Source organism: Aquila chrysaetos (assembly GCF_900496995.4).
Source record: "Aquila chrysaetos chrysaetos chromosome W unlocalized genomic scaffold, bAquChr1.4 W_unloc_4, whole genome shotgun sequence".
Taxonomy (NCBI): domain Eukaryota; kingdom Metazoa; phylum Chordata; class Aves; order Accipitriformes; family Accipitridae; genus Aquila; species Aquila chrysaetos.
The window spans coordinates 1,398,250-1,426,169 of record NW_024470324.1 but is presented as its reverse complement, the minus strand read 5'-3'; the positions used below and the strand labels follow the sequence as shown (position 1 = coordinate 1,426,169).

The following is a 27,920-nucleotide window of genomic DNA, read 5'->3' as shown; positions in this document are numbered from 1 at the left end:
AGTACTGTTATGTTCATCCCTGTTTTTTAACGAATCTAGAGAATACATATTATCATGGCATATAAGTCTGCATAATTAGCTTCATACAGCCATAGCTTTTTTCTATTTTGACAAGCAAGGTAAAAAGGAAAAAAAGCAGTTTCAGTGTCATATCTTCAAAAAAGTTCAGGACATTGATACATTTTAATACATAGCTGGGGCCTTATGTTGTAGACTTAACTTGCTGTTTTTAGCAAGTAATTCTGGGTTTCACATTCATTTCTAAATGCATTGAGTAGCTCCATACATTTCATAACATAATCTTTTTATTTGTATGTAGAGAAAGTAAATACTGTAATTATAAAAGAAGCATTTTGTAACAAAGAAACCTGTTGGAGCTATTTGGTGCTAGAATGTGACTGTCTTTTTACTTTTGCTAAGCCTTATTTAAATTTTGTATACTGTGGAACATATAGACTTTGATCATTTTAGCGTGGAGGTATTGTTCTGAAGGATGAAAGGTAAAATTTGAAACATGTACAGGAGCACTACAAAATACCCTTGCAGATGCATATTTTTAAATGATTGGGATCAATAGAATGGTGTTTTTGCTTATTTGTTACATGTACTATGTACCCACACTAGAGCTAGGCACCTATCTCTTTCATCGGGGCATACAGATTGTATTTCTGTCTCAAAAGCTAGAAAATTGTTCATAAAAGCACAGTGTAAACTTGACTTGGAGGTTTGTATGACAACTGACTGTGCAGAATTCATTCCCCTCTGGGAAAAGCTTTATTACACTGATTAGTTGAGTTGGATTACAGCAAACCTGTCATGGAAAGATAAAATCACAAAAAAGTCCTTCTGATTTTTCATGTGGCACTAGAATATTTATACTGCCTTTGATGCATTCACAGAAGAGCTAGTGAGTGATGGATAATATTTTTTGAGCAGTTTTAAAGAGAAAATGGTCTTGACATTTACAGTTCATCTGCGCTTTGGCAGTTATTACAAATGAACTCTAATGCACTTCAATATAACATTTCTGTCTGGAAGGTATTTCATAGTTTACAGTCTGCATTTTTTTAAACTATCCTAGTTTCCTTTAAAGCACATATAGCTATTTCTTTACAGTATACCTTTATGTGTATTTTGTATGGTTCATTATCACTTCTGACAAATAAGTTTTTTGCATTTTGGAAGTGTGTCGTGGTTTAAGCCCAGCTGGCAACAAAGCACCACAAAGCTGCTCGGTCACTCCTCCCCCCACAGTGGGATGAGAAGGGAAAATATAAAGAAAAGCTCCTGGGTCGAGACAAGGACAGGGAGGGATCACTCACCAGATATGGTCATGGGCAAAAAACAGACTCAACTTGGGGAAAAAACAAAATCAATTTAATTTACTACCAATCAATTCAAAACAAGGATAATAGGAAGTAAAACCAAATCTTAAAACACCTTCCCCCCACCTCTCCCTCCTTCCCGGGCTCAACTTCACTCCCGATTTTCTCTACTTCCTCCCCCCAGCAGCACAGGGGGACAGGGAATGGGGGTTGCGGTCAGTTCGTCACACATTGTCTCTGCCGCTCCTTCCTCCTCAGGGGCAGGACTCCTCACTCGTCCCCTGCTCCAATGTGGGGTCCCTCCCACAGGAGACAGTTCTCCATGAACTTCTCCAACGTGGGTCCTTTCCACAGGCTGCAGTCCTTCAGACACAGACTGCTCCAATGCGGGCTTCCCCATGGAGTCACGGCTTTCTTCGGGGGCATCCACCTGCTCCGGTGGGGGGTCCTCCACAGGCTGCAGGTGGGCATCTGCTCCACCGTTCACCTCCACGGGCTGCAGGGGCACAGCCTGCCATCTCACCATGGGCTGCAGGGGCATCACCTCCTCTGGCACACCTCCTCCTCCTCCTTCTTCACTGACCTTCCTGTCTGCATAGGTTTCTCTCACATTCCACTCCCCTCTCTGCTGCAGGTTCCCCTTCTTATAATATGTTATCCCAGAGGCGCTACCACCATCGCTGATTGGGTCAGCCTTGGTCAGAGGCGGGTCTGACTTGGAGCCGGGGAAGCTTCTAGCAGCTTCTCACAGGAGCCACCCCTGTAGCCCCCTCCCCCGCTACCAAAACCCCACCACACAAATGCAAAACAGAAGTCATGGTACAAACCAAAACTGCAAAATAGAATTTGTCATCAGTATTTACACAGAGAAGAAACTTGAGCACATCTTAGCTAACAAGTCACATTTCATAGACTGGTAAGCACTTATCTTTATTTCAATTGGACAAACCAAAATTCAGAGCCAAGTTCTTCCTTCCTCAACTGTGCTTAAACAAGATACTATCAATAAGATGCAAGTCAATTTTTGGGAAATTATTCTACTCTGAACAGAATGGTTGAAGGGAGGCCAATTTCTAAATTTGTTGACTTAAAAAATATCCTGATGTTGATGATGCATCTTTTAAGACCTTTCTCTTATTCACTAGTCTTGTCTGTACCCAGAAAAAAGAACAGGTGAGATCCTTTCCCAACCACTCACTCATACCATACCTGCTCATCTCTCAAATAAAATTCTTCTACCCCAGTAGCAGATGACATCCTTCTCCAGTGAATCTCCCAAACATCCTCTTGCACCTGTATCTAATTCACACCTGCATTTTCAAGGCCTTGCTGTGTGTTAGATCTTACCTACATTGTTAGTCATCTTACTCTGCAGCCTTCTCCACTCATCCTGATGCTCCCAATTCTTTGCAGGTTGAACCGTAACCTCTAGCATCACTTCCTACCCTCAGTTCATTCAAATCCATCCTTGGCAGACTGAGCTGGTCAGTGCTAATCAAATACTATACTACAGATTTGGTCACTGGAAAGAAAAATTGTTGCTAACATAAGCCATGAACTGGGACATGCATCCACATACCCTCTAGTATCTTCCTGTCTTGTGATGTATTCTTTCTGAGCTGCAATCCAAGCATGACATCCCTGCTAATTCTTGCCAACTACAGAAAAGGAAAATACGGGGCCTAAAGGAACATTGCAAACTGGGAGTTCAGTGCTAAAGACAGGAGCTCACATTCCCCTTTCAGACCATGAAAGCAGTTCCATCCCAGGTGAGCTGCAGTCTCTTCTTACAATGGTAGAACTGAGGATGACAAACTATGCCAGATATGATACAGGTAACCTTTCTCTCCCGACTTCTCCTTCCTCAACACAAACCCCTTACACCACCCCTTTCCTCTGGCCCTGAACACTATGGAAACTCACTCTGGGCATATAGGTTTCCATGCCTCCCCAAAGCAGAGGTGACTGCTGCTGTCCAAAGCCAGAGACAGGACAGCAGGCAGGGCAGTTAGATCCAGAGTCAATCCTCAACTCTAAGCCATTTCCTTTCCCTGAGCTGCCGGAACCTGCTCTCCCCTCCCCAACGCACCCCCTGCCAGTGCACTGATTTTACAGACTGTCTGCCTTCTGCTGGGTTGCAGCAAGTTGGAAAGGTTGGGTGTGACCTGCAGCTTCCCCTCACCTATTGGTTTCAAAGAGAGAGCACAGCAGCAGAAGCGGTTCTGTAACACTGCCGCACTTGGTTTTGTACAGAGGAAAAAAACACAGAGAAAACAATGCAATAGTAAAATGTGAACAAAAATAATCCCCCCAGGGCGGACAGTTCCTGGCACGTGCCAACCAGCTGTGCAAAGCTTCTCTACCAGCTACTGGCAGTAGAACAGTAAAGACACATGTATTTTATTAGATGCTGCTCCCCTGCAAGAGATAGAAAGATGAAAATCAGGGAGCAATAATCCTGCCCTGTTGCTCCTCCTGCCAAAAGGATTTTTCTTCACCAGAGGCCACTGGATACTAAGGTGCTCTGCTCTGTCTCCCCTTGCTGGTTCACTGCATCTCTTCTAACTTCTATTATGAGACAAAAAAAAGAATAAAGAGCGATTTGATGACATTCAAGGGGTAGAGATTTCAAAACTGAAGAAAACATTGCGTGCACTTACACATGCTCTAGGAATTTGTTAAAGCTGAGAATTTAGCATAAATAAAAAAAACAGTAAAGAATGGGTATTTTAAGAAGGTACTCAAAAACATACTGACCTATTGTAATGAATGATGATACATTTTTGGAGGAGAGATTGAAATGTCACCTTATAGCCTACTGCTGTTGTTAGCTACCAGTCAGTATGCTGTCCATCATCACCCCGTGCCTCCCTACTGAACAGCAGTGCAGTGGTTCCAGCCACTGCCTGAGATGAGCTATTCAGCTATGCAGACCTCCTCCAGACTACACTACATTTCCTCATGCAAAATCCTTGGCCAGCATGTGCCTTAAGGAGTGCACTGAGTCAGCCCTGGAGAAAAAAAAACAACTGCCTGCCTCCGAGTACAGCAGAGATGTGCCTTAAGTTACAGGAGTGAAAGCAGTTCAAGGGAAAATGCTAACACCACAACGTTTCATACTGAACTTTTATTTCAATGAATTTTTATTTCAACTGCATAAGTATAAATAATTGTGTTCAATATACAACAATTATGACATCCATAAGGAGTTTCTTAGAGAAAATAAGACTGCAAACACTTTATTGCACAGACCCTAACAATTTTTTTCTTTTTTTTTTCCTTTTTTTTTTTTGTAAGCTGAGAAATCTACAGCAGGAAGTCTACAAAGGAACACATGAGATCTACAATCACATAGAGACTGACCAAGTAGCACACAGGTAGGAGGATCTCTAACAGCTCACTGATAAGGTAAACACCAACAAACAGGTACTACATAAACACAAGCTTAAGCACTGTTACACTTTGTTTTGCGTTTGTGTGGTGGGGTTTTGGTAGCGGGGGAGGGGGCTACAGGGGTGGCTCCTGTGAGAAGCTGCTAGAAGCTTCCCCGGCTCCAAGTCAGACCCGCCTCTGACCAAGGCTGACCCAATCAGCGATGGTGGTAGCGCCTCTGGGATAACATATTATAAGAAGGGGAACCTGCAGCAGAGAGGGGAGTGGAATGTGAGAGAAACCTATGCAGACAGGAAGGTCAGTGAAGAAGGAGGAGGAGGAGGTGTGCCAGAGGAGGTGATGCCCCTGCAGCCCATGGTGAGATGGCAGGCTGTGCCCCTGCAGCCCGTGGAGGTGAACGGTGGAGCAGATGCCCACCTGCAGCCTGTGGAGGACCCCCCACCGGAGCAGGTGGATGCCCCCGAAGAAAGCCGTGACTCCATGGGGAAGCCCGCATTGGAGCAGTCTGTGTCTGAAGGACTGCAGCCTGTGGAAAGGACCCACGTTGGAGAAGTTCATGGAGAACTGTCTCCTGTGGGAGGGACCCCACATTGGAGCAGGGGAAGAGCGTGAGGAGTCCTGCCCCTGAGGAGGAAGGAGCGGCAGAGACAATGTGTGACGAACTGACCGCAACCCCCATTCCCTGTCCCCCTGTGCTGCTGGGGGGAGGAAGTAGAGAAAATCGGGAGTGAAGTTGAGCCCGGGAAGGAGGGAGAGGTGGGGGGAAGGTGTTTTAAGATTTGGTTTTACTTCCTATTATCCTTGTTTTGAATTGATTGGTAGTAAATTAAATTGATTTTGTTTTTTCCCCAAGTTGAGTCTGTTTTTTGCCCATGACCATATCTGGTGAGTGATCCCTCCCTGTCCTTGTCTCGACCCAGGAGCTTTTCTTTATATTTTCCCTTCTCATCCCACTGTGGGGGGAGGAGTGACCGAGCAGCTTTGTGGTGCTTTGTTGCCAGCTGGGCTTAAACCACGACAACTTTAGTGACATCTGTAGCCCAGGAGCCAGGATGGTGGTGAGTTCAATCCTGTTGGGCACCATTCACCTCCGGCAATTCCCTTGTTCTCTCTGTGCGCCAGCTCCCCAGCTTTATTTTAAAAAAAATAAGAGATAAAAAGCCTGACTGGAAACCAAGGACTTCATCAGATCAGAGCTTGACTAGGTAAACAAATTCTGTAAAGAAAAATAAATCTACTGTCTCTTTCCATTTATATTCTTGCTAAGTAATCCCAGAAGACTAAATCTTTGGACTTAAAAAAAATATAATATATGATCTGGATGTTGTAGTGTATTATAGATATATATATATATAAATTTTCCGTTGGAAAATTCCATTGGACAGAAGAGCACGCCCCAACTCTGACTTCACTCCAGGAACGCACACACCAGAAGTGATGCAAAGTAGGTGTCAGCACCAGGAGCACCCATTGGATGAGATTGCTGCTCCCCACTGCGCCATCCCCTTTGTAGTCTCTAGTTTTCTTTCCTGGGCTGCTGCTGGAGGAAACAGTCCACTCTGAGCTGGCCCAGAAAAGTCTCTTAGCTGTTGGCAGTGGTTTTTTGCCCTGTGCAAGCATGCATAGTGCCAAGCATCCGCATGTTCTTGACCAATTCTACACGTTTTGTGGTTAAAGCTGAAATTGTTGCTAGTCCTTGCTTACTATGTAAGTCTAGTAAATAGTCCAGGATAGGGCCTGCCCCGGCAGTGAGAGATGGACAGACAGAGGTTCAATGGCCAGGAACTTTCTAATGATCAAAAATATTTTAAAGAATTTGGAGAGGTGATACAGGCTGTTTCTGTCAGCCCTGCAGGAGTGGATCTTATGTGACTATGAATGTTGCTCCTCTCCTTCACAGGTTTTTTTTCTTTTTAGCTAAGCAGGGTACACTTCTGCCAGCTCTTAAAAAAAATTGTTTCTCAAGTGCATTTGATAGAGGGTGAGAGTTGAGTTGGGTTTTTTTGTTGGGGGTGGTGGCTTGGTTTTCTTTTTTTTAAACAGAACAAGGTTTGCATTTCATCCCTTGGATCTTCTCTTTGCAGGTGCCTTAGCCCTGGTGGCTGTGACACCACGTGGAGTTGAACTACGGTATCTCTATAAGAGAAGTTATTCATGTTTGAGGCTCAGGTCACAGTTTATTTTTTTCCAGTTCTAGTATAAGAATTTTTTATTATTTATCTAAAAATTATAACACAAATAAAAAGGGTATTACAAAAGTTAAGGAAATACAGGTCACACACAACAGTAAGTTGTCTTTCATCTTAATACAATTGCTGTACATCTTTTCTATATGTCCATCAGAAACTTAGATTTAGCTGGTAATTTTGCTTGCAATAGTGAGCACCCCAAATGAAGATGGCACCACAAGATAAAATTGCCAGGACAACAGCAATGATTCCTGCTGTGTTGATCCCACAGGAGAGTGAGACAGTGGCCAGCTGAGTCCCAGCTAGTGATTTGGGTTCAGAATATCTCATTTCTTTAGGGTCTTCAATTTTATCCAGATTCTACTTGTACCAGGTGATTAAACCAATAGTGGAGCAGGTGCATTCCAGAGGGTTGTAACTTAAATTGATTACACAGTGCCCAGCTGGGGACACTAACTTGTCACATGGTACAATATGAATGCTGTTGTGGGCAAAATTGAGATAGATGCTCTTGAGGTTTGAAAATACACCTGTGCTGAATGGAAATGTTTGTTGTGGCTCAGATCAACATGCCATAATTTCCTGAGGCTGTGAAATGCTTGGCAGTCTATTGCTGTCAGTTCACAGAATGATAAAATTAGCAACTCTAAATTGGATAGCTGTTGGAACAGTTTGTCCTTTGGCATGATCACCTGAGTCAAAGTTATTTTGACAAAGGTCCAAGAGCCTGAGGTTCTCCAGGCCTTGAAAGAGATGCTGAATGCAGGTATTAATGTGGGAGGAGGAAAGATTCAACACTTGCAAGAGATGCAAATTTCGGAAAGGACCCTGTGAAGTATTAATGTGAAGAGGAGTGAAAGCTAGGTCCAGTAGCTCCAGGTTAGCACCTTCCTTAAAGAGTATGTCTTGGAGGTGAGCTTTATGTTGTGGCTCAGATTCAGGTACCGAAGACAGCTTAAACCATTCAGCACTTTGTTAAAGCAGTCAAAGCTTTCAATGTGACTGTGACTTAAATCAAGATGTTGAAGCTTTGCCAGTTTCTCCAAACAGCCAGAGCCCAGCTGCAAGATCTGCAAGTTTCTCTTGATGTGAAGGTGGGTGAGGGAGGGGAAGGCGACAGAGCTGACGTTGCAGACTGTAATAGGTTGACCCTGGCTGGGCGCCAGGTGCCCACCAAAGCCTCTCTATCACTCCCCCTCCTCAGCTGGACAGGGGAGAGAAAATATAAAAAAAGGCTCGTGAGTCACGATAAGGACAGTTTAATAAAGCGAAAGCAAAGGTCGCGCGTGCAAGCAAAGGAAAACAAATGATGTTATTCTCTACTTCCCATCAGCAGGCGATGTCTGGCCACTTCCTGGGAAGCAGGGCTTCAGTACGCGTGGTGGTTGCTCCGGAAGACAAAAATGCCCCCCCTTCCATCTCCCTTTACTTAGCTTTTATAGCTGAGCTGACATCATATGGTATGGAATATCTGTTTGGTTAGTTTGGGTCAGCTGTCCTGGCTATGTCCCCTCCCAAGATCTTGCCCAGCCCCAGCCTGCCGTTGAGGGGGGCGAAAATGTTGGAGAGACAGCCTTGATGCTGTGCCAGCACTGCTCAGCAGTAGCCAAAACACTGGTGTGTTATCAACACCTTTCTAGCTCCCAATGCAGAGCACAGCGCTACAAGGGCTGCTATGGGGAGAATTAACTCCATCTCAGCCAGACCAAATACAATCTCCACCCCTTATTCCATACCATTTGCGTCATGCTCAGGTCCCACATAATTTAATACACATTTATATCTTCTAACCATGCCATTGTATTTAACTCTCATTACTGAAATCCCTTCTTACCAACAATTACAACTGAAACTTGAGCAAAGAGAATCCTGTAAATGGGTTTGCGTTTTCCCATGGAAGGAGAAATGCACACTGCCTTCTCCAGCCACTTTCCCATGTGCACTATGGGGACCTTATCTCCTCCCACAGTATGTAGGGGTTTTGTTTGGGCAGGACCAGGACGGTTAGCAGATCATAGAAGCATAAAAATCATAGAACCTCTGGTGTTAACTAGCCAAGTGGCTTCTGCTAAATTTGTATCCCAATGCTTCCATGCGCCATTGCCCAGCGCTCTCAACATAGTCTTTAACAGTCCATTATATCTCTCAATTTTTCCAGATGCTTGCGGGTGATAGGAGATGTGGTACACCCACTCAATGCCGTGTTTCTTTGCCCGGGAGCTTATGAGGTTATTTTGGAAATGAGTCCCATTGTCTGATTCAATTCTTTCTGGGGTACCATGTCGCCATAAAATTTGCCTTTTGAGGCCTAAGATGGTGTTTCGGGCAGTGGCATGGTTTACAGGATATGTTTCTAGCCAACCAGTACTTGCTTCCACCATCATGAGCATGTAGCGCTTGCCTTGGCGTGTTCGTGGCAGTGGTCCAATGTAGTCAATTTGCCAGGCCTCGCCATATCGAAAACCCAGCCACTGCCCTCTGTTCCAGGGAGACTTTGGTGGCTCGCTTGATTGCAGCACATGTTTCACATTCATGAGTGACCAGTGTGATGGCCTCCATGGTCAGGTCCACCCCTCGATCACGACCCCATCTATATGTTGCATCTCTCCCTAGATGTCCTGATGTTTCGTGAGCCCATCGAGCTAGAAATAGCTCACCCTTATGCTCCCAGTCCAGGTCCACCTGAGCTACTTCTATTTTGGCAGCCTTGTCTACCTGTTCATTATTTCAATGTTTTTCAGTGGTGCAGCTTTTGGGCACGTGAGCATCTACATGATGTACCTTTAGAGCCATGTGTTCTACCCGGGGAAGTGATGTCCTGCCACAATGCTGCTGCCCAGATGGGTTTACCCCTGCGCTGCCAATTGGTCTTCTTCCACTGCTGTAGCCACCCCCATAGGGCATTAGCCACCATCCAGGAGTCGGTATAGAGATAGAGTACTGGCCACTTTTCTCGTTCAGCAATCCCTAGGGCTAGTTGGATGGCTTTCACTTCTGCAAACTGACTTGACTCACCTTCTCCTTCAGTGGCCTCAACAACTTGTGGTGTGGGACTCCACACAGCAGCTTTCCACTTCCGATGGTTCCCTACCACACAACAGGATCCATCAGTAAACAAAGCATAACGCCTTTCGTCTTCTGATAACTCATTATATGGTGGTGCCTCTTGGGCACGAGCCACCTCCTCAGGCAATGCTCCAAAATTCTCTGCCTTCTGGCCAGTCCATGATCTCTTCCAGGATTCCTGGGCAGTTGGATTTCCCCAGTCGAGCTCGTTGCATGATCAATGCTATCTACTTACTCCATGTAGCGCTGGTTGCATGATGTGGAGAGGGGATGTTTCCTTTGAACATCCAGTGTAGCACAGGCAATCGTGGTGCCAAGAGGAGATATGCTTCTGTACCAACAACTTCTGAAGCGGCTCGAACCCCCTCGTATGCTGCCAGTATCTCTTTTTCATTAGGGTGTAGTGGGCTTCTGATCCTCGGTACCCCCGGCTCCAAAACCCTAATGGTCGACCTCGGGTTTCTCCTGCTGTTTTTCTGCCAGAGGCTGCAGGTGAGACCATGCTCCCCAGCTGCAGTGTAGAGTACATTTTGCACATCTGGTCCTGTCCGGACAGGCCCAAGAGCTACTGCACGAGCTATTTCTTGTCTGATATGCTCAAAGGCTTGTTGATGCTCAGGGCCCCACTCAAAATAGTTCTTTTTTCAGGTTACTCAATAGAGAGGGCTCACAAGCTGACTGTAACCTGGAATATGCATTCTCCAGAACCCCACAAGGCCTAGGAAAGCTTGTGTTTCTTTCTTGTTAGCTGGTGGAGACATAGTTGCTATCTTGTTGACCACATCCATAGGCACATGACGGCGTCCATCCTGCCATTTTATTCCCAAGAACTGAATCTCCTGTGCAGGTCCCTTGACCTTGCTTTTCTTTATGGCGAAACCAGCTTTCAGAACCATCTGAATTACTCTTTTTCCCTTCTAAAACACTTCTTCTGCCTCGTTGCCCCACACGATGATGTCATCTATGTATTGTAAATGTTCAGGGGCATCGCCCTGTTCCAGTGCAGTTTGGATTAGTCCGTGACAAATGGTAGGGCTGTGCTTCCACCCCTGGGGCAGTCGATTCCAGGTGTATTGGACACCTCTCCACGTGAAAGCAAACTGTGGCCTGCACTCTGCTGCCAAAGGAATGGAGAAAAATGCATTGGCAATGTCAATTGTAGCATACCACATGGCTGCCTTTGATGCCAGTTCATATTGGAGCTCTAACATGTCTGGTACAGCAGCACTCAGTGGTGGTGTCACTTCATTCAGGCCGTGATAATCTACTGTTAACCTCCACCCTCCATCAGACTTTTGCGCTGACCCTATGGGACTATTAAAAGGTGAATGAGTCTTGCTGATGACTCCTTGGCTCTCTAGTTGATGAATCAGCTCATGGATGGGAGCCAGGGAGTCTCGGTTTGTGCGATATTGCCGCCGGTGCACTGTCCTGGTAGTGATTGGCACCTGCTGTTCTTCAACGTGCAGCAATCCCACAATGAAGGGATCTTCCGAGAGGCCAGGCAGGGTAGATAGCTGTTTGATCTTCTCTGTGTTTACCGTGGCTACACCAAAAGCCCATCGGTACCCCTTTGGGTCCTTGAAGTACCCTCTCCTGAGGTAGTCTATGCCAAGGATACAAGGGGCCTCTGGCCCGGTCACAATGGGGTGCTTTTCCCACTTGTCCCCTGTCAAGCTCACCTCAGCCTCCAATACAGTCAATTCTTGGCATCCCCCTGTCACTCCAGAGATCCAGATGGGTTCTGTGCCCCTGTACCCTGATGGCACCAGCGTACCACTGTGCACCAGTGTCTACCAAAGCCTTATACTTCTGTGGGTCTGATGTACCAGGCCATCGAATCCACACAGTCCAGTATATCCGGTCATCCCTTTCCTTCTCCTGGCTGAAGGCAGGGACCCTCTATTGCTGTTCCTCATCATAATATTCACTGTCTGACCCTTGCGGTGCCAGACCAGAAGTCCCCTCACCAGAATCAAGGGAGGTGGTTTCAGTTCTTCTATGCCTGGAGGATCGCTGATTGCTTTCTTGGGCCTCTACAGCAACTACGCTGACAGCTGCCTTCTTGGGTGACCCCTTCTTAACAGTTGTCTTCCCTCTCAGTTCACGTACACGGGCTTCCAGCTTAAAGGTGGGTTCACCACCCCACTTCCTCATGTCCTCCTCTTGGTCACGCAGGAAGAACCAGAGTGCACCACGCGGCATACGCCTTGGGCTCCCTTTCCCTCTGACCGGAGCAGGAGAGGACTGATTTCTTGGAGCATCCCTAACAGCCAAGGCACTGTCCTGTAGGGATGAGGAGACACAGAGATTTTCTTCAAAGTTTTGGAGCCAAGATGACACTTTCTCCACAGTTGGTGTTTCCATATCTGGGCAATACATTGCTGCCAAGCTGTTAGAATACGACGCTGGGGCACCTTGAATCATGTTTCTCCACATGGCCCGTGTGCACAGGACGTCCTCTGGATCTTTGGAGACCTCATCATCATCTAGATCACTGTAGATGATTTCCAGCACTGCTAACTCTCTCAGGTACTGGATGCCTTCATCTGCAGTAGTATACTTTCCTGAGGAGTTCACAAGATCTTCCTTGAATGGATATCTTGCCCTCACACTTGAGAGGAGCTGGCTCCAGAGACTGCAAATTGCTGCTTCTTTTCCAATTCCTCTCTCAATTCCCCGGTTTCTAGTGAGGGATCCCAGCTGTTGGGCTTCCTTGCCTTCCAGTTGCTGACTGTCAGCCCCGTTATCCCAGCATCAGAGCAGCCAGGCAGCAATCCGCTCACCTGGCTGGCATCTGTAGTCTTTCTGCATGTCTTGAAGTTCTGAAGAGGTCAGGGACCAGGTAGTTTCCGCTTCCTGTTTAAGTTCCCTCACTCCTTCCTCCAATTTCTTTGTCGAAGGACCGGCTTCTAGATCAAACCTTTCCTCTTCTTCTTGTTCCCTTACTAATCAGTTATATGGACCTATTGATCTCCTTGTCCACTGTTTCTTTTTCACTACTGGGGCAACTACTGTAGTTGTTGTTGTTTGGGTCCCTATCTCAAGCATGGTGTCCTCAGATGCAGTCTGGGTGCCTGCCTCAACCATAGTCCTCTGAGAGTGTTGAACTATGGCTCAGTAGACTTAGGCCAGGCCCCAGTACAGTGCGAGAAGCTGCTGGTTTTCATTGGGATAGGCAAGGCACCCTTCTATCAGGTGGTGCAACAGTTTGCCAGGGTTGCTTGCCTGTTCGGGTGTAAAGTCCCAGGTTATGGGAGGTGATAACCGTCCTAGGAATCTGCCCAAATCCTTCCATACACCCTGCCACCCAGGGACCGGTCACTTGAGGGCACATTTCAGTATTGCCTCACCCGAAACTTGTCTTCTCTTATACCAGGACGAGACCAGATTCCACAATACCCATAATATACCACCAGTATGAATTATTAGTATTGAACAGCTCACATAAGGGTGAACAAGTACCTCGGCAGCCTGCATAATAAAACCATTCACATCAATGCCATGTAGGGAGAAGGAGATGTGTTCCCTCATCTCCTCCACAAGATAGCTCCCCCAGCACAGCAAAGCCATCAGTGCCTGGGCAAAGCACATAGCCATTATTTGCATTACCATGTTCCCAAACTCAGCAAAATAGAGATAAGCAAGCAGCCAACAAACTCCGTGACCTGCACAGGAGCTTGCCACTTACTAACTAGCTATAGCACACTTAATGCAAAACTGGCGTTCTCGAACCCCATGTTGGATGCCAAAAAGGACTGTGGTGGGGTGACCCTGGCTGGGTGCCAGGTGCCCACCAAAGCCACTCTATCACTCCCCCTTCTTAGCTGGACAGGGGAGAGAAAATTTAACAAAAGGCTCATGGGTCAAGATAAGGACAGTTTAATAAAGCGAAAGCAAAGGTCACACGCGCAAGCAAAGGAAAACAAATGATGTTATTCTCTACTTCCCATCAGCAGGCGATGTCTAGCCACTTCCTGGGAAGCAGGGCTTCAGTACGCATAGTGGTTGCTCCGGAAGACAAAAATGCCCCCCTTCCATCTCCCTTTACTTAGCTTTTATATCTGAGCTGACATCATATGGTATGGAATATCTATTTGGTTAGTTTGGGTCAGCTGTCCTGGCTATGTCCCCTCCCAAGATCTTGCCCAGCCCCAGCCTGCCGTTGAGGTGGGTGAAAATGGTGTAGAGACAGCCTTGATGTTGTGCCAGCGCTGCCCAGCAGTAGCCAAAACACTGGTGTGTTATCAACACCTTTCTAGCTCCCAATGCAGAGCACATCACTATGAGGGCTGCTATGGGGAGAATTAACTCCATCTCAGCCACACCCAATACAGAGGTGCTTGCAGGAATTTGCACTGAGAGCTAACTCAGTGAGCTCATGCTGCTGATGCCGGGGGGCAGTGCACTGATGTGGGTTTGAGTTAGGTCCAGCTTTCGGAGCTTGGTCAAGCAGTGAAATGTGGCAGCGTTTAGGTTTCTGAAGTGCCATAGTTGCAGATAGAGATTCTTGACAGAGATATTACAGATGCCTTGTAAAAGATTTGGGCTTATGTTGGCCTCCTTTTCCACACCGTGAAATGTTCCCAACCGAAGGGTCTGGGCTGTGGAGTTCTGTATCCCCACAAGGACTCCAGGGATGTCAGTGCAGCCCCCAAATTACAAACTGTAGAAATGGGACTGGAAAGCTCCAGGTTTAATGTATAAAATATCATTGCCTTTAAAGATGAGAGTTATATCACTGGTCTTCTGCAGAATGCTGTGTATTGGATCTGGCTGAGATGGAATTAATTCTCCACATAGCAGCCCTCATAGTGCTGTGCTCTGTAATGGTAGCTAGAAAGGTGTTGAGGAGTGGAGATATGCTTCTGTACGAACAACTTCTGAAGCAGCTCAAACCCCCTCATATGCTGCTAGTATCTCTTTTTCATCAGGGTGTAGTGGGCTTCTGATCCTCAATACCTCCGGCTCCAAAACCCTAATGGTCAACCTCAGGTTTCTCCTGGTGTTTTCTGCCAGAGGCTCCAGGTGAGACCAGGCTCCCCAGCTGCAGTGTAGAGCACATTTTGCACAGCTGGTCCTGTCTGGACAAGCCCAAGACCTACCACACAAGCTTTTAAACAGACTTTAGCACCTTCAAAATTCCTATAAGATGTTAATTCTCTCTTATTTAAGAGGTGAATCATGTCATTCTCTGGGTCTTCCATAGCTCTGAAGAAGAGATTGGCAACGCAATACAGCAGGGCTTCCAAAATGCCTGTCTATACAAGATCAAAGGATTAAAATAATTTTCAGACATTTCCTTCAAGCATGGTGTCGTGGTTTAACCCCAGCCAGCAACTAAGCACCACGCAGCCGCTCACTCACTCCCCCCCCACCCAGTGGGATGGGGGAGAAAATAGGGAAAAAGAAGCAAAACCCACGGGTTGAGATAAGAACAGTTTAATAGAACAGAAAAGAAGAAACTAATAATGATAATGATAACACTAATAAAATGACAACAGCAATAATGAAAGGATTGGAATGTACAAATTATGCGCAGTGCAATTGCTCACCACCCGCCGACCGGCACCCAGCTAGTCCCCGAGCGGCGATTCCCTGCCCCCACTTCCCAGTTCCTATACTAGATGGGACGTCATATGGTATGGAATACCCTGTTGGCCAGTTTGGGTCAGGTGCCTTGGCTGTGTCCTGTGCCAACTTCTTGTGCCCCTCCAGCTTTCTCGCTGGCTGGGCATGAGAAGCTGAAAAATCCTTGACATTAGTCTAAACACTACTAGCAGCAACTGAAAACATCAGTGTTATCAACATTCTTCTCATACTGAGCTCAAAACATAGCACCGTACCAGCTACTAGGAAGACAGTTAACTCTATCCCAGCTGAAACTAGGACACATGGATTTCAAGATTTTCCTTGTTTGTCATTTTCTTTGGTACCACAAACAAGAGAGAGAAACCCAAATGATTGCTTTAAGTGCTGGATGTTAAGCACCCAGACCAGGGTTTGCCTTGAGGCAGTGGGATTTGGGCTGTGACTGCTCCCCCACTGCAGTCACGTGATGCCCCAAGAGGAGACATAGCAGCCACCTGCCCTGCTCTGCCACAAACTGGCATTTTCCAGCAGGAAAAACTGTGTGGCCTCTGCTGCTGGTGGAGGAGGTGCTGCACACTCAGCCTGTGCTCTGAGGAAAAGCCTAAAACAGGGTGATGCAGCAGGAGCATAAATCAGCTGCAGGGAGAAAAAGCTGCCATAAAAAATGTCAGAATTTACCAGACTTTATGTGAAACCCCTCTGCTTTGTGCTGCAGCAACTGATCTTTTCGAAGCCCTAAACAAGAGCAGGAGACAGAAACCATATGTGCTCTCCAGCCCATACTCTCCACGCATGTGAGCAACATCCCTTCAGCTGCCCTTGGGGTTGGTGGGGACAGGAGCTGCAGGACTGTGCCTGTGATGCCCTTCCTGGCTGGGCGCCAGCCCCTCTGGTGCGGGTTTCTTGCAGCTGGGGGCTGGGCTGCAGCATCCCCCCACCCTCTGCTTTGCCACTGCTCCTTGGCAGAAGACCAAACCATCCACTTCTGTCCTCTGGCATTGATGGTTACAGTTAATGCTGCAAGCACACCACAACTTCAGTATGAAATTTCCATGACTTGAGCGAACCATCTGCACAGGTAGCGACCTAGACACCTCTTGAAAAAGATAGTGAGTGTGACCAGGGACACAACATGAGAACTTTGTATAGAAATATACCAAATGAATAAAGTGAGCGCTCCTCTGGCCGCCCTCTCCGTGGCTGGTTTGTTCTCACGTGGATTTTATTTGAGGCAGCTTTCAAAAGGATTTGTGGCAAATGGGTACTGCGTGCCTACAGAGGTGCTTAGATGGGGCGCTGCTGCTGTGCTGGGTCCTGGAACCCATGGGTTTTGGGGGAGCGCATCAGTGCTATTTTTTTAGTAGGCAGGATGAACAAACTTTTAGCTAATGATCACAGCTTGCTAGAGGCCATGGGGATGCCAGGCTTCCTGGCCCCCATGCCTGCATCCTGCACTCTCTACGTGTTGGCCAGGAAGCTGGGGTTGGCCACAGTTAGGACATGCGAAGCCATGTGAAGTCCTCCTACCAAACACAAACCAAAAATAGTTAGGAGAAAGGCGCTATGTGGGAAGGAAATTGCTGACAGGAATTAGCAACTGATTAATTACTGATGTCTTGGACATCCGTGTTTCATCTGCAAAGGGAGATGTCTCCTATACTCTCCCTGGAGATACTGTTTCTGTATAACTACTGTTATTGTGTTATCCTCCTTTAGTAGCTTGTGGTTTTTCAAAAACTCAGAAGATGTTTTTTGGATCTCAGTGCTGGAGCCCCATGTTACTCTGTGAAACAGCTGTAAGACTTTTCCCTATTTCAGAAATACAGCCTCTGTTCCCTGCTAAGCAGGCAAAATACCCAGTATTCTTGCTCCCCATGGATTGTATCAGTAATATCAAGCCAACATAAAATGCAGATTTCAATGATTAGTAACAAGCTGTTGTTCTGCCCTCCCGACGATACAGACAGAATCTGACAAACTGGGCTGTGCAAAGTCTTGCACACTAGATTTTAGACTGATAAGTGAGAAATCTGGCTGCATCGGTAAGTCCGACTTGAGTAGCAAGCAAAAAAAATCAGAATTAAAATACTCCAAGCTTCCACTTTCCTCAGCTGGTCTCTACTAGGTGTAGCTTGGCACAGCTTCAGGGAAAAGGAGCTTCCCAGCCCTTGCACAGAGAGGCTGGACCGATCCTTGGGAGTCACATTTATGTTGGGTTTGGTTTGCTTTGGCTAGCAGCAGATATTAACCTGCAATGGGAGGAAACTGGGAAGAGATAAAGAAAAAGGGCCAAACTGAGGGAGCTGGTGTGTGTTCAGGGTATTTAAACAACTTTTGGCACAGAGGCTTTGAAATTACAAAAGAGCATCTTAAAAGGAAGTCCTGTTGCTAAGCGACATCAATTGCTGTATACAGAGCTCCAGGAAGAGAGGAAAGAAACCTCTCTCCCCAAATTAAAGTAAGAAATGCTGGTAAGGGGGACACATGACCCAGGTGCCATAGCTGCACCTGAGGTAGGTTGAAAGTGTCCCAAGCTGCATCCTGGATGAGAGAGAGTTTCCATGACTGTTTGGCGCAGGGTGGCTGCTGGTGAGACTGTGTGGGCAGATGAGAGCCATCTCTCTTCCACCTGGGGGTTTGTAGAGTGCTGAAACAAAGCATGCTGCACCTCTGATCTGGGCAGATGAGAATATTGAGAAATACCCCAAACTGCCTGCTGTGGTTTAACCCCAGCCAGCAACTAAACACTACGCAGCCACTCACTCATTTCCACCCCAGCCAGTGGGATGGGGGAGAGAATCGGAAGGGAAAAGTTAAAACTCATGGGTTGAGATAAGAACAGTTTAATAGAACAGGAAGGAATAAACTAATAATGATAATGATAACACTAATACTATAACAATAATAATAATAAAAGAATTGGAATATACAAAACAAGTGATACACAATGCAATTGCTCACCACTCGCAGACCGATGCCCAGTTAGTTCCCGAGCAGCAATCCCCCAGCCCCACTCCCCCCAGTTTATATACTAGGCATGACGTCACATGGTATGGAATACCCCCTTGGCCACTTTGGGTCAGGTGCCCTGGCTGTGTCCCCTCCCAACTTCTTGGGCCCCTCCAGCCTTCTTGCTGGCTGGGCATGAGAAGCTGAAAAATCCTTGACGTTCAACTAAACATTACTTAGCAACAACTGAAAACATCAGTGTGTTATCAACATTCTTCTCATACTAAAGTCAAAACATAACACTATACCAGCTACTAGAAAGAAAAATAACTCTATCCTAGCCAAAACCAGGACAGCATCCACCCCTTATTCTATACCATTTATGTCATGCTCAGGTCCCATACATTCCAATACATCCTAAACAATCACCATCACCTTTCCTGTCCTTTGGGATACATATATACACACAGATATCATTCCCTTAGTCTATAGGCCATCTCTCTAAAATGTCTGTTGAGTGCATTTAGACCATGACTTTGGGTTCCATCTGTCATATCAGTCTTTCTGGGCAGGAGGGATGGTGTGAAGTTGTCTCAGTCGGCAGACCAGGATGGGGCTTTGGTACAGTATGGCGACCAGGTGACATTGGGCACAGCAGGAGGATGGTATGTAATGTTGGATTCTTGGATGCTGAAGGCAGTTTGGGTCCTGTCAATACTGTGCTTCACTCAGTTTTATCAAAGTTCATTCTTGCTTGGTCCAAGTGATTCTTATTGTAATAGCATGGATATAGCATATATCATTTATAGTAATGATAACATACAGTGGCAGGGTTATATAGCAACTAATATCATACAGGTTAATTCTGGCTATTCTCACCTAAAATCAAATCCCCTTGAGGCACACATCGGACTTCCCAATCCTTTCGCATCACCCACCAAGTGCACCCAGGCCCTTGAGAAAAAGCAATCCCACGAATGGGTTTACATTTGCCTGAGGCAGGAGTAACCCAGACTTTCTTCCCTAGCATATTCTTCATGTGCACTACAGGGACATTATCCCCTTCTACAGTAAGTAAAAGTTCTGATTGGACAGGGCCACCCCGACTGGCAGATCCTCTGGTGTTGACTAACCAGGTGGCTTTTGCTAAATGTGTATCCCAATGTTTGAAGGTTCCACCCCCCATTGCTCTCAATGTAGTCTTTAACAGTCCATTGTATCACTCAATTTTCCCAGAGGCTGGTGCATGATAGGGGATGTGATACACCCACTCAATGCCATGCTCTTTGGCCCAGGTTTCTATGAGGTTGTTTCGGAAATGAGTCCCGTTGTCTGACTCAATTCTTTCTGGGGTGCCGTGTTGCCATAAGACCTGCTTTTCAAGGCCCAGGAGAGTGTTCCGGGCAGTGGCACAGGGCACAGAATATGTTTCCAGCCATCCAGTGGTTGCTTCCACCATTGTAAGCACATAGCACGTGCCTTGGCAAGTTTGTGAGAGTGTGATATAGTCAATTTGCCAGGCTTCCCCATATTTATATTTCAGCCATCACCCTCCATACCACAGGGGCTTCAAACGCTTGGCTTGCTTAATTTCAGCACGTTTCACATTCATGGATAACCTGCGCGACAATGTCCATGGTCAAGTCCACCCCTCGATCGCAAGCCCATCTATATGTTGCATCTCTTCCCTGATGGCCTGAGGTGTCATGGGCCAGCTGAGCCATAAATAGCTCACCCTTATGTTGCCAGTCCAGGTCCACCTGAGCCACTTCAGTCTTGGCAGCCTGATTCACCTGTTGGTTATTTTGATGTTCTTCAGTGGCCTGACTCTTGGGTATGTGTCGTGGTTAACCCCAGCCAGCAACTAAGCACCACGCAGCCGCTCACTCACTCCCCCCCACCCAGGGGGATGGGGGAGAAAATCGGTAAAAGAAGTAAAACTCGTGGGTTGAGATAAGAACAGTTTAATAGAACAGAAAAGAAGAAACGAATAATGATAATGATAACACTAATAAAATGACAACAGCAATAATGAAAGGATTGGAATGTACAAATGATGCATAGTGCAATTGCTCACCACCTGCCGACCGGCACCCAGCTAGTCCCCGAGCGGCGATTCTCCCCCCCACTTCCCAGTTCCTATACTAGATGGGACGTCACATGGTATGGAATACCCTGTTGACCACTTTGGGTCAGCTGCCCTGGCTGTGTCCCCTCCCAACTTCTTGGGCCCCTCCAGCCTTCTTGCTGGCTGGGCATGAGAAGCTGAAAAATCCTTGACATTAGTCTAAACACTACTAGCAACAACTGAAAACATCTGTGTTATCAACATTCTTCACATACTGAACTCAAAACATAGCACCGTACCAGCTACTAGGAAGACAGTTAACTCTATCCCAGCTGAAACTAGGACAGTATCCACCCCTTATTCTATACCATTGACGTCATGCTCAGTTCCCATACCTTTAGTTACATCCTGGTCAATCATCATCAGCTTTTCCATCCCTTTGAGACATATGAACAACGAGATATATATATATATATATGTATACATACACAGAGATATCATTCCTTTAGTTTATGGGTTATGTTCATTAAATGTTCGTTGAGTTCATTTAGTTCCTGACTCTGGGCTCCATCTGTCATACCAGTCTTTCTGGGCAGGAGGGATGCTGCAAAGTCCTCTCAGTCGGTAGAGCAGAGTTGGGCTTCAGTGCAGTGTGACGAGCAGGTGACATTGGACGCAGCAGGAGGATGGTGTGCACCGTTGGATTGTTGCATGCTGGAGTCAGTTCTGGTTCCATCACTACTGCGCTTCGCTCAGTTTTATCACAGTTCTTTCTTGCTTGATCTAAGTGATTCTTACTATAGTACTATGGATATAGCATGTAACAATTATAGTAATGATAACATACAGTAGCAGGGTTATATAGCAACTAATATCATACAGGTTAATTCTGGCTATTCTCATCTAAAATTAAATCCCCTTGAGGCACACATCGGACTTGCCCATCTTTTCACATCACCCACCAAGTGCACCCAGGCCCTTGAGAAAAAGCAATCCCACAAATGGGTTTACCTTTGCCTGAGGCAGGAGTAACCCAGACTGTCTTCCCTAACATATTTTTTGTGTGCACTACAGGGACTTTATCCCCTTCTACAGTATGTAAAAATTCTGACTGGGCAGGGCCACCCCGATTGGCAGATCCTCTGGTGTTGACTAACCAGGTGGCTTTTGCTAAATGTGTATCCCAATGTTTGAAAGTTCCACCCCCCATTGCTCTCAATGTAGTCTTTAACAGTCCATTGTATCGCTCAATTTTCCCAGAGGCTGGTGCATGATAGGGGATGTGATACACCCACTCAATGCCATGCTCTTTGGCCCAGGTTTCTATGAGGTTGTTTCGGAAATGAGTCCCGTTGTCTGACTCGATTCTCTCTGGGGTGCCATGTCGCCACAAGACCTGCTTTTCAAGGCCCAGGATAGTGTTCCGGGCGGTGGCATGAGGCACAGAATATGTTTCCAGCCATCCGGTGGTTGCTTCCACCATTGTGAGCACATGGCACTTGCCTTGGCGAGTTTGTGGGAGTGTGATATAGTCAATCTGCCAGGCCTCCCCCTGTTTATATTTCAGCCATCGCCCTCCATACGACAGGAGCTTTAGCCGCTTGGCTTGCTTAATTGCAGCACATGTTTCACATTCATGGATAACCTGTGCGATAGTGTCCATGGTCAAGTCCACCCCTCGGTCACGAGCCCATCTATATGTTGCATCTCTTCCCTGATGGCCTGAAGCATCATGGGCCCACTGAGCCATAAATAGCTCATCCTTATGTTGCCAGTCCAGGTCCACCTGACCCACTTCAATCTTGGCAGCCTGATCCACCTGTTGGTTATTTTGATGTTCTTCAGTGGCCTGACTCTTGGGTACGTGAGCATCTACATGACGTACTTTTACAACCAGATTCTGTAGCCGGGACGCAATATCTTGCCACAGTGCGGCAGCCCAGATGGGTTTACCTCTGCGCTGCCAGTTGCTCTGCTTCCATTGCTGTAACCACCCCCACAGGGCATTTGCCACCATCCATGAGTCAGTATAGAGATAGAGCACTGGCCACTTCTCTCTTTCAGCAATGTCTAACGCTAGCTGGATGGCTTTCACCTCTGCAAACTGACTCGATTCACCTTCTCCTTCAGCAGTTTCTGCAACTTGTCGTGTAGGACTCCATACAGCAGCCTTCCACCTCCGATGCTTTCCCACAATGCAACGGGACCCATCAGTGAACAGGGCATATTGCCTCTCGTTTTCTGAGAGTTTATTATACAGTGGGGCTTCTTCAGCACGCTTCACCTCCTCCTCTGGCGACATTCCAAAAACTTTACCTTCTGGCCAGTCCGTGATCACTTCTAAAATTCCTGGGCGACTGGGGTTTCCTATGCGAGCCTGTTGTGTGATCAGTGCGGCCCACTTACTCCACGTGGCATCAGTTGCATGATGTGTAGAGGAGACCCTCCCTTTGAACATCCAGCCCAGCACTGGCAGTCGGGGTGCTAAGAGGAGCTGTGTTTCAGTACCAACCACTTCTGAGGCAGCTCGAACTCCTTCATATGCTGCCAATATCTCTTTTTCAGTTGGAGTATAGCGGGCCTCAGATCCTCGATATCCTCGACTCCAAAACCCCAGGGGTCGACCTCGGGTCTCCCCGGGTGCTTTCTGCCAGAGGCTCCAGGTAGGGCCATTCTCCCCTGCTGCAGTGTAGAGCACATTTTTAACATCTTGTCCTGCCCGGACTGGCCCAAGGGCTACTGCATGAACAATCTCCCGCTTAATTTGTTCAAAGGCTTGTCGTTGTTCAGGCCCCCATTTAAAATCATTCTTCTTCCGGGTCACTTCATAGAGAGGGCTTACAATCAGACTGTAATTTGGAATATGCATTCTCCAAACCCCCACGACACCTAAGAAGGCCTGTGTTTCCTTTTTATTAGTCGGTGGAGACATAGCTGCTATTTTGTTGATCACATCCATTGGGATCTGACGACGTCCATCTTGCCATTTTATTCCTAAAAACTGGATCTCCTGTGCAGGTCCCTTGACCTTACTTTCTTTTATGGCAAAACCGGCTTTCAGAAGGATTTGGATTATTTTCTTCCCTTTCTCAAAGACTTCTTCTGCTGTGTTTCCCCATACAATGATGTCATCAATGTATTGCAGGTGTTCCGGAGCTTCACCTTTTTCCAGTGCAGTCTGGATTAGTCCATGGCAAATGGTGGGGCTGTGTTTCCACAACTGGGGCAATCGATTCCAGGTGTACTGGACACCCCTCCAAGTAAAGGCAAATTGTGGACAACACTCTGCTGCCAGAGGGATTGAGAAAAACGCATTAGCAATGTCAATTGTAGCATACCACTTGGCTGCCTTTGACTCTAGTTCGTATTGAAGTTCTAGCATATCTGGAACGGCAGCACTCAGCGGTGGCGTAACTTCATTCAGGCCACGATAGTCAACTGTTAGTCTCCACTCCCCATTAGACTTTCGCACTGGCCATATGGGACTATTAAAGGGTGTGCGAGTTTTGCTGATCACTCCTTGGCTCTCCAGTTGGCGAATCAACTTGTGGATGGGAATCAGAGAGTCTCGGTTGGTGCAATATTGCCACCGGTGCACCGTCGTGGTAGCAATTGGCACTTGTTGTTCTTCAACCCTCAGCAACCCCACAATCGAAGGGTTTTGAGAGAGACCAGGCAGGGTAGACAGCTGTTCAGTGCCCTCCGTCTCCAAGGCAGCTATACCAAAAGCCCATCGATACCCCTTTGGGTCCTTAAAATACCCTCTCCTGAGATAGTCTATGCCAAGGATACACGGAGCCTCCGCACCAGTCACAATGGGGTGTTTCTGCCATTCATTCCCAGTTAGGCTTACTTCAGCTTCCAATACAGTTAACTCTTGGGATCCCCCTGTCACACCAGAAATACAGATGGGTTCTGCCCCTTTATAACTTGATGGCATTGGAGTGCACTGTGCGCCAGTGTCTACTAGAGCCTTGTACTCCTGTGGGTCTAACGTGCCAGGCCATCGAATCCACACAGTCCAATAGACCCGGTTATCCCTTTCCTCCACCTGGCTGGAGGCAGGGCCCCTCTCATTCTGGTCAGAGTATCCGGTATTCACTTCTCGTAAAATTGGCTCAGGAGTCCCTTCAAGAGGATCAGAAATAAGATCAGCCCTTCTACTCTGTTTGGAAACTGGAGCGGCATTTTTCCTAGTAGAATCCCGTTCTGTGGTGGTTTTTCCTCGCAACTCACGTACCCGTGCATTTAGGACCGAGGTAGGTTTTCCATCCCATTTCCTCATGTCCTCTCCATGATCACATAGGTAAAACCACAGGGCACCTCGCGGTGTGTACCTTCTATATTCTCTCTCTTGGGCAGAGGAGCGCTCACTCCTAATAGCTGAGACATTGGTCCTTACAGGTGGGCAATAGGACATATCCTCTTTGAATTGCTGGAAATCCTCGGACAGCTTCTCCACAGCCGAAATGCAGGCTTGTAGGGAGGAGGAGAGATTTTCTTCGTATTGACGGAGTTGGCGAGCCACTTCATCCACTGTCGGTGCCTCTTCGTCTTTCCAGGTCATTATTGCCAGTGAGTTAGCATAGGACGATGGTGCGCTCCGTAAAAATTTCCGCCACATGGGTCGTGTGCATTGGACTTTGTCTGGATCTTTGGGTAATTGTGGGTTTTCCGGGTCATAATGAATTGTCTCTAGCACAGCTAATTCCCTCAGATATTGGATACCTCTCTCCATGGTGGTCCACTTGCTTGATTGACATATAACATCTTCCTTAAAGTGGTACCTTTCCTTCATGCTTGACAGGAGTCGCCTCCAGAGGCTGAGGGCTGGTGCCCCTTTTCCAATTGCCTTGTCAATGCCACCTTCCCCAGCAAGCGATCCCAGATGCTTGGCTTCCCTACCTTCTAATTCCAAGCTATTAGCCCCATTGTCCCAGCATCGGAGGAGCCAGGAGATTATATGCTCCCCTGGACGACGGCCAAAATCTTTTTGCATATCCTGCAGCTCACTCAAGGATAGGGATTGGGTGATTACCTCTGCTTCTGCCTCTTCCTCCTGTTCCCGTGATGACCCTGGCTCATCTTCCTCCTTTGCTAAGCGAACTGATTTTTTTTTGTATATTTCTTCTTCTGTATGGGGGCAAGTGATACTGGTGCGGGTTGGTCCGCTGGTTCAGTTGCAGTATGGCTTGCTGAGGTTTGGGTAGCCGCAGTGCCTGTCATCTTGTTGTTAGATCCAGAGACCTTCTCTTCCCCTTGAGGGTAATGAGTGGTGTTGAACAGGGATCCATAGGCATGGGCCAGGCCCCAGCACGTTGCAGTGATTTGTATCTCTCTGGAGCTGCCGGCGTGACAGCATACCTTTTCCAAATATTTTACTAGTTCTTCTGGATTCTGCACTTGTTCAGAGGTGAATTTTCAAAACATTGGAGGTGCCCACTTTTCTAGGTACTTGCCCATACTACCCCACACACCCTGCCACTCATACTTATCCAGCCTCAGGGCAGATCTCTGGGTGATCTTCTTAAATAGTTGTTTAACCTTAAACAAGAGCTGAACCACATTCAGGAGCATGATGATTCCTAGCAGTAGGGCTAGGACTGTGCTGGTCTCAACATCCCAAGGGTATTCAAATTTTTCAAAGTTCCCAAATGCCTTTGTAACTGGACTGAAGGAGAAGGGAAAGGGGAAGAAAGGTGTCTCGCCCATAGATTTGCTCTCCGAGGAGAAAAGTTAAATGGTGTAATTATTAATAGTTTCCCACAGATGGCTCCCGAATTATAGAGGTGACAGTGCTGAGTGCAAATACCAGATTAATGCCACAACCGATGACTTTATCATACCATAAACCAGTGTTATACAATACATCAAAGCGAAAACCTTAATCCACCTCCCACAGATGATAAGCAGCAGAAGAGGGACTACATACAGCAAGCGAGGTGATACATAACAGAACTTTAAAAACCAGAGCAACAACTCTAAGAACACATAAATCAACATAGTGACCAGCAACTATTAGACCAATATAATGAATGCTTGTAACAAATTTGTTTTAACAAGCTCTGGTCAGATTTGTCGTTATCTCAACCCTTCAGGCCCCACGTTAAGTGCCAAAAATGGACTGTCGTGGTTTAACCCCAGCCAGCAACTAAGCACCATGCAGCCGCTCACTCATTCCCCCCCCCCACCCAGGGGGATGGGGGAGAAAATCGGTAAAAGAAGTAAAACTCGTGGGTTGAGATAAGAACAGTTTAATAGAACAGAAAAGAAGAAACTAATAATGATAATGATAACACTAATAAAATGACAACAGCAATAATGAAAGGATTGGAATGTACAAATGATGCACAGTGCAATTGCTCACCACTTGCTGATCGACACCCAGTTAGTCCCCGAGCAGCAATCCCCCCCCCCCACTCCCCCCAGTTTATATACTAGACATGACGTCACATGGTATGGAATACCCCGTTGGCCAGTTTGGGTCAGCTGCCCTGGCTGTGTCCTGTGCCAACTTCTTGTGCCCCTCCAGCCTTCTTGCTGGCTGGGCATGAGAAGCTGAAAAATCCTTGACTTCAGACTAAACATTACTTAGCAACAACTGAAAACATCAGTGTTATCAACATTCTTCTCATACTGAACTCAAAACATAGCACTGTACCAGCTACTAGGAAGACAATTAACTCTAGCCCAGCTGAAACCAGGACATATTTCTTCACTAATGAATTTCCTACCTTGTCGCTTCTTGGTTTTCCTACCACAGTACTGCTGCACTTACCATTTGGCCTAATCCCTGGAAGATGTGAAGTAAGATGCGGTATTGGCTCAGAAACTGAAGAGTTTTTAACCTCATTACCTTGAGTAATGATCCACACCAGTCATAAAAATGAGAATGCTGAAGAAAACCTCAGGTGATGATACCCTTACAGCAGATGCCTTTTTTTTTTTAAGAAAGAAAAAGAAAATTAATGATGAAACATCTTCCTGAAGGACATACTGAAATACTTTACGCAGAGTGAATTACCTGCACACAGAATAGGATGTGTACACCAACATGAACCACTGTGCTCTTGGGACTTCACGCCATCTTGCTTGCAGATTTTCATATTGTCTGGAAGAGAAATAGAAGGTGGCAATATGCGTTAGAGGCCATTGGCACCAGAGAGAGTGGGCTCAGACCTGATGCTGGAGCAGGATAGGAGTGCCGTGTTTCTTCTGTGACAGTCATAAAGTGTTTCAAATCTAAAATTGTTTGAGGAATTAAGCTGTGAGCTGGCCAGATAGAAACATGTCTTCACTCCATGGTACATGGAAAACCAATTTCATCATGATCTGTCT

At 46.6% G+C, this 27,920-nt stretch overlaps 1 pseudogene; it reads right to left on the bottom strand.

The window, feature by feature from the left end:
• Positions 1-7,057: 7,057 nt before the first annotated feature.
• On the bottom strand, positions 7,058-15,180 carry LOC121233041 (annotated as a pseudogene).
• Positions 15,181-27,920: the final 12,740 nt, after the last annotated feature.